Below are 6,375 nucleotides of genomic sequence, written 5' to 3'. Positions count from 1 at the left end.
GTCTACGGGACACCCTGCTTACTTCGAGGGCAACAAGCGCAACGCAAGGCTGCGATCTCGCGCACTTTGCGCACGGCTGGAGAAGCTTTGCTGGCCGGCTTTCGCTCCTCGTGTTTACCGTGCGTTAAAGTTGCGCGTCCGTGGCTCTCGCAGCTCTTGCGCGCCCGGTCGCAGAGAGGAGTACGCAACCTCGACCGCACTTTCCCTGCAGGCTTCCTTCCGACTCGAAGTCCTGCGGCGGTCTCAACGAGGTGCCACATCCTCAATGCAGTCGGTCGCCCCCGTTTCGGTTGGGCTCTGGCACGACGGTCGCCACCGTCTCGCCCTTGAGTGGCCGCTGTTGGCGCTCGCTGTGAGGTGTTCAGCGTGCTGTCCGTGTTGCCGACGCGGTCAAAACGAGTCGACGGCTCACGTTCCCTTGTGCGCCGAAGGCTCTCTTGATATGTGATCCGACCCTCAGACAGACGAAGCCAAGGGAAGACCCAAGGCCGCAATGTGCGTTCAAAGAATCAGTGCTCAGTGTGTCCTGCAATTCACACCAAGTCTCGCAGCTGGCTGCGTTCTTCATCGACCCGAGAACCGAGTGATCCACCGCTTAGAGTCGTGAAAAAGTGTTTGTTCAATTCCGTACAGTCAAAACCAAACGTTTCTGGCACTCGGCCAAACAGTGGCCAAGAAGGGCGCTTTTCAGCGCACGCTTGGACTCCAAAACTCTGCCGCGCCTTTTTCGGCTGCCGCAAATCGAGCAAACGGTGTGTTTCGGACGGCGTTTCGCTTTCGCTACTTGCGAGTGCTTTCGTGGTCCACCCCTCTATAAATACTCGGGAGGCGTCGAAGCCGGTTCTCCAAGCCGGACCCGTAGGTATCGTTGTGTGCTCGCTCTCATTGGCCCGCCTAACCAGAAAATGCCTGCGGTACACCCATTTGGATAAGAGTGCACGCAGATGCGGGCCTCGACGGCTACACATTTCCTCGGGCGGCCGCCTCCCGGCCTCCGTGGAGCGCGGGATGCACGGTCCCATCGACAAGCCTCTCCCGTTTTTACCGTGGCGTCGCGGTTCACCACGGCAGGCGGGTCGGTCTCCTCCGCATAAAAAGGGGGACCCCCGCTTTTTGTTCCACGAAATCGCACAAGCTTTTTTCGCATCCACGGTTTGCCACCGCACACCAAAATGCCGATCCGGCTGCCTACTTTAGCCAACAGGTGGAGCCAGGCGCGCCGTACTTGCGCGGCACTTCCCACGTCCACCGAAGTCGGTGCCAAGGACCACTTTCGGCGCCGGAGCCGCGTACGAGCCTACTCGAGGCGGAAGAACGAAGCCAGCAAGGGCCTGGCCGCAAGTGCGTTCAATTGTCGGGACGTCCAAGTCCCTCGTTCTTCCGTGCTTCCTCTTTCGGCAAGTCGTTGCGGCACCTTCCCAAAGCGCGCAGACCCGCTAATCGCGACGAGCGCGACGTGGCCGTGCCGCCTTTCCCTCGGCAGCAAGCAAAACGCCTGGCAACGTCGACGCTCCCCTAACCGCGATCTCGCACCGTGTTTCGTGTGGCGAATTCAAAAGCCGGCCGGCGCTGCTGCAACCATTACGGTCGGTACGCATACGCCGCGGAGGGCGGGACGGTCATCGGAGCGTGCGGTTCCTCCATCGAGTACTGCGCACCTCGGCCGTCGCATCGCCGTGCCATGACCGGCCGCGCGTCAACGCGAACCGGTGCCAGCGAGATCCCTCGCCTGCAAGAACCGACCGGCAGCCTCCGTCACCCGAGGACGCGGAGGCGCTTGCCGCGGACGGCGGGACGGTATGCACTGGTGCACAGCGGACCCGTCACATCGCCAGTTCCTTGACCGACCGCCGACGCTTGTGCCGTTCCTCTCGTACTTGGCAGTCGCCGCGCGATTGTCGGGTCTCGTTCTTGCACGCTCGAACGGTCGGGAGGGCACTCGGCTGGCGTTTCGGGAACGCGCAGCCTCGCCTTCTACCGACGTAACCACGACTCGCCGTTCGCGCTCCGCCGCTCCTGTTTACAGTACTAGGCGGTCCCGCAGCGGTCGGGTCGCGCATTTCGAGCGCTTCGAGCCACGGTGCAGTGGCGGGTCGAAAGCCGACCTATGAGTGCGTTGCGCCGTTTGTACCCGCGTCCGCCACCTGGCCGACCGTCCAAGGTCGCGGTGTTGGCGTCCGCTGGGCGCAACAATTTGTCACGGGGTGCCGCTCCACATTCAGGCAGCCCCGTGGGGAAAAGCCGACCCCGCGTCCAAACGGGGTCAGCGGCAGAAAGTGTCGGGCGCAGACGCAGCTGAGGCGCTCACCCTTCACAATCCGTTAATGATCCTTCCGCAGGTTCACCTACGGAAACCTTGTTACGACTTTTACTTCCTCTAAATGATCAAGTTTGGTCATCTTTCCAACAGACCGGCGCAACCGAAAGGCCGCGCCGGACATCGGTCCGAAGACCTCACTAAATCATTCAATCGGTAGTAGCGACGGGCGGTGTGTACAAAGGGCAGGGACGTAATCAACGCGAGCTTATGACTCGCGCTTACTGGGAATTCCTCGTTCAAGGGGAACAATTGCAAGCCCCTATCCCAATCACGAAAGAAGTTCCACGGGTTACCCAGTCTTTTCAGACAGGGATAAAGACACGCTGCTTCCTTCAGTGTAGCGCGCGTGCGGCCCCGGACATCTAAGGGCATCACAGACCTGTTATTGCTCTGTTTCGTGCGGCTAGGAGCCGCTTGTCCCTCTAAGAAGGTTGTAAGGTGCTGGGAACCCCGCACCTATTTAATAGGCTAGAGTCTCGTTCGTTATCGGAATTAACCAGACAAATCGCTCCACCAACTAAGAACGGCCATGCACCACCATCCACCGAATCAAGAAAGAGCTCTCAATCTGTCAATCCTCCCAGTGTCCGGGCCGGGTAAGTTTTCCCGTGTTGAGTCAAATTAAGCCGCAGGCTCCACTCCTGGTGGTGCCCTTCCGTCAATTCCTTTAAGTTTCAGCTTTGCAACCATACTTCCCCGCGGAACCCAAATACTTTGGTTTCCCGGAAGCTGCCCGCCGAGTCATTTGAGTAACTCAGGCGGATCGCTGGTTGGCATCGTTTATGGTCAGAACTAGGGCGGTATCTGATCGCCTTCGAACCTCTGACTTTCGTTCTTGATCAATGAAAACATTCTTGGCAAATGCTTTCGCAGTAGTTCGTCTTGCGACGGTCCAAGAATTTCACCTCTAGCGCCGCAATACGAATGCCCCCGTCCGTCCCTCTTAATCATTACCTCGTATTCCAAAAACCAACAGAACAGAAACGAGGTCTTGTTCTATTATTCCATGCAAGTTTATTCAGGCGACTCGCCTGCGTTGAGCACTCTAATTTTTTCAAAGTAAAAGCACCGGCCATCTCGAGGCACACAATGAAGTGCACCAAGAAAGAACCGGCATGATGTTCAGTCCGAGCCGTCGCATCGGGTAGATGCACTACTCGTCTGGAACTGAGATCCAACTACGAGCTTTTTAACCGCAGCAGCTTTAGTATACGCTATTGGAGCTGGAATTACCGCGGCTGCTGGCACCAGACTTGCCCTCCAATTGATCCTCGTTAAAGGATTTAGAGTGTACTCATTTCAATTACGGGGCCTCAAAAGAGTCCCGTATTGTTATTTTTCGTCACTACCTCCCCGTGCCGGGAGTGGGTAATTTGCGCGCCTGCTGCCTTCCTTGGATGTGGTAGCCGTTTCTCAGGCTCCCTCTCCGGAATCGAACCCTGATTCTCCGTTACCCGTAACAACCATGGTAAGCAAGTAACCTACCATCGAAAGTTGATAAGGCAGACACTTGAAAGAAACGTCGCCGGCTCGTGGCCATGCGATCAGCACAAAGTTATCCAGAGTCACCACACAATACGGGCCGAAACCCGATCGATCTTGGTCTAATAAAAGCACCCGTTACCCAAAGGGCTCCAGGCTCACTGCATGTATTAGCTCTAGAATTGCCACAGTTATCCAAGTAGGAAGAAACGATCTAAGGAACCATAACTGATTTAATGAGCCATTCGCGGTTTCGCCTTATTTCGGCATGTACTTAGACATGCATGGCTTAATCTTTGAGACAAGCATATGATTACTGGCAGGATCAACCAGGTAATCGTTCGACTGCGCGTCCGTCCTCGCCTTCGGCGGGCCGGACGCAGTCTGTGTGCGGCGGAGGCCACCTTCAGGCGCCCCAACACGCTTATTTTGCACTCCGAGATGACGGCGTTCGAGCTCGCTACGGCACAACCTTCCCGAAAGACGAGTGGGAGCCGTGCGGCAAGAAGCACGTTCATGCTCGCTCTTTTTCGTTGCATCGACTCGGTCGCGCCGTGCGGGTTGCCCAAGCCCGCTGCACTGTCGGTGGACCGGCCGGAACTAGCAACGGAGCCGAGACTGCAAAGCCGCCAGACGACGGGTCACGCCCGCGTCTTCGGCGCTTTCGCATCTGAATCGCCCGAGGACGACACGGAACACACCTCGATATCGTGGTAAAACGGCACCGTCCGACAACCAGCCCCTAACGCATCAAGCGGATGAGGCTGCAGACGACTGCCGTGGATTCCCCTGGAGCAGACCCGAGGACACGCTTGACGAGGCCGAAGCCCGCCGCATATCAGACACCCGGTCGCTTTCGCGTACGCCGCTCACGAGAACCCCCACATAATAGCAGCGATAAGTACCCAGACCTCCTTGGGCACTAATACGAGCGTACTCGAGAAAATTTCACCGCGGGTGTGCCCCGAAACGTGTGGCACGTTGAGCGTGCCACAAGTCTACGTCGCTCTCAAACCCGCCGAGGTCGTAGAATTTGCGACCCTACTCACGAAATTCCCACCGAGGATACGGCCGCAAACGTACCGCACCTTGGGTAGGCCACGAGTTTGTGCAACACTACGCTGACGGCACAGCACCGAGGTCGTGCGCGCACGCACGGGAAAATTCCGCCGCGGTTTCTGCCGAAAACGTGAGGCACCACGACTCTCCGCAAGTTCGCGTCGACTGCGAAAGACCGAAGTCGTGAACGACGTGTCCGCTACTCGCCGCCGACACGCTGGACACCAAACGTACAACGACTCGACGGCGTCGTAGAGGCCCACGACGCGGTTTTCCTTAACGACGTCTCGGCGTGGCACCGACAGGTTAGAACGGCCGACCAACGTTCCCTGTCCGCCGTTCGGCTCAGTCGAAGGGCTCGGCGACTTCGGCAACGCTGCGAAGCCGCACGGTGACGCACGCCATGTCCCCATTTTTTTTTTTTTTTTCTTTCTGCGTCTGCCGGGGTGCCCCTATAATAGCAGCGATAAGCACCCAGACCGCCGTGGGTCGCTCGCCCCGGCTGACGTGGTTTTTCGTACTCCTGCGGCGGTCGCCGTCAAGCACGTCCAAATACGCTACTTTCGTGGGCGCATTCACGCTCTTTCGCTTCGCCGGAGTGCCAGCACTCACTCTGCCAAAAACGGCGAACATCCGAGCGGCGGTTCCCACTTTTGCGTCGGCGTCGCAAACCCCGCCCCGGCAGACGAGGTTTGCCGTACTCGTGCGACGGTGGCCGGCGGGCACGTCGAAAGACGCCGATATCGTGCGCGAATTGGCGCACCTTGGCTTCACCGGAGTGCCGCCACTGACTCCTCCAAAAACGGCGAAGATCCGAGCGGCGCTTCCCACTTTCGCATCGGCGTCCCGAACTCCGCCCCGGCTGACGCGGTTTACCGTACTCGTGCGACGGTCGCCGGCGAGCACGTGGAAAGACGCCGATATCGTGCCCGAATCGGCTCCGTTCGGCTTCGCCGGAGTGCCAGCACTGGCTCGGCGAAAGACGACGAACATCCGAGCGACGGTTCTCACTATTGCGTACGCGTCGCAAACCCCGCCCCGGCAGACGCACTTTGCCGTACTCGTGCGACGGTCGCCGGCGAGCACGTAGAAAGACGCCGATATCGTGCCGGAATCGGCCCCGTTTGGCTTCGCCGGAGTGCCAGCACTCACTCGGCCACAAACGGCGAACATCCGAGCGGCGGTTCCCACTTAGCCGTCGGCGTCCCGAACTCCGCCCCGGCAGACGCGGTTGCCGAGCTCGTGCGACTAGCGACCGCGAAGCCGTCTCGCGACGCCGCTTTCGTGCGCGGCTCCCACTGCGACCTGGGTCACCCGAGGTCGACGAGCAAGAAAGAATGTCGAAAAAAAATTTTTTTTTTTTTTGCGTCTGCCGGGGTGCCCCTATAATAGCAGCGATAAGCACCCAGACCGCCATGGGTCGCTCGCCCCGGCTGACGTGGTTTTTCGTTTTCCTGCGGTGGTCGTCGTCAAGCACGTCCAAACACGCCACTTTCGTGGGCGCATTCGCGCTC

At 58.8% G+C, this 6,375-nt stretch overlaps 2 non-coding genes across 2 annotated transcripts; both read right to left on the bottom strand.

Annotated features, from left to right (window-relative positions):
- Positions 1-450: 450 nt before the first annotated feature.
- LOC142793593 (5.8S ribosomal RNA) lies at positions 451-603 on the bottom strand. Its single transcript, XR_012891667.1, has one exon. It is a non-coding gene; the product is annotated as a 5.8S ribosomal RNA (ribosomal RNA).
- A 1,719-nt stretch (positions 604-2,322) lies between these two features.
- On the bottom strand, positions 2,323-4,138 carry LOC142793581 (small subunit ribosomal RNA). The gene has a single exon (XR_012891656.1). It is a non-coding gene; the product is annotated as a small subunit ribosomal RNA (ribosomal RNA).
- Positions 4,139-6,375: the final 2,237 nt, after the last annotated feature.

Source organism: Rhipicephalus microplus, unplaced genomic scaffold (genome assembly GCF_043290135.1).
Source record: "Rhipicephalus microplus isolate Deutch F79 unplaced genomic scaffold, USDA_Rmic scaffold_308, whole genome shotgun sequence".
Lineage (NCBI taxonomy): Eukaryota > Metazoa > Arthropoda > Arachnida > Ixodida > Ixodidae > Rhipicephalus > Rhipicephalus microplus.
The sequence above is the reverse complement of the archived record's forward strand: the minus strand, read 5'-3'. Positions and strand labels throughout refer to the sequence as shown.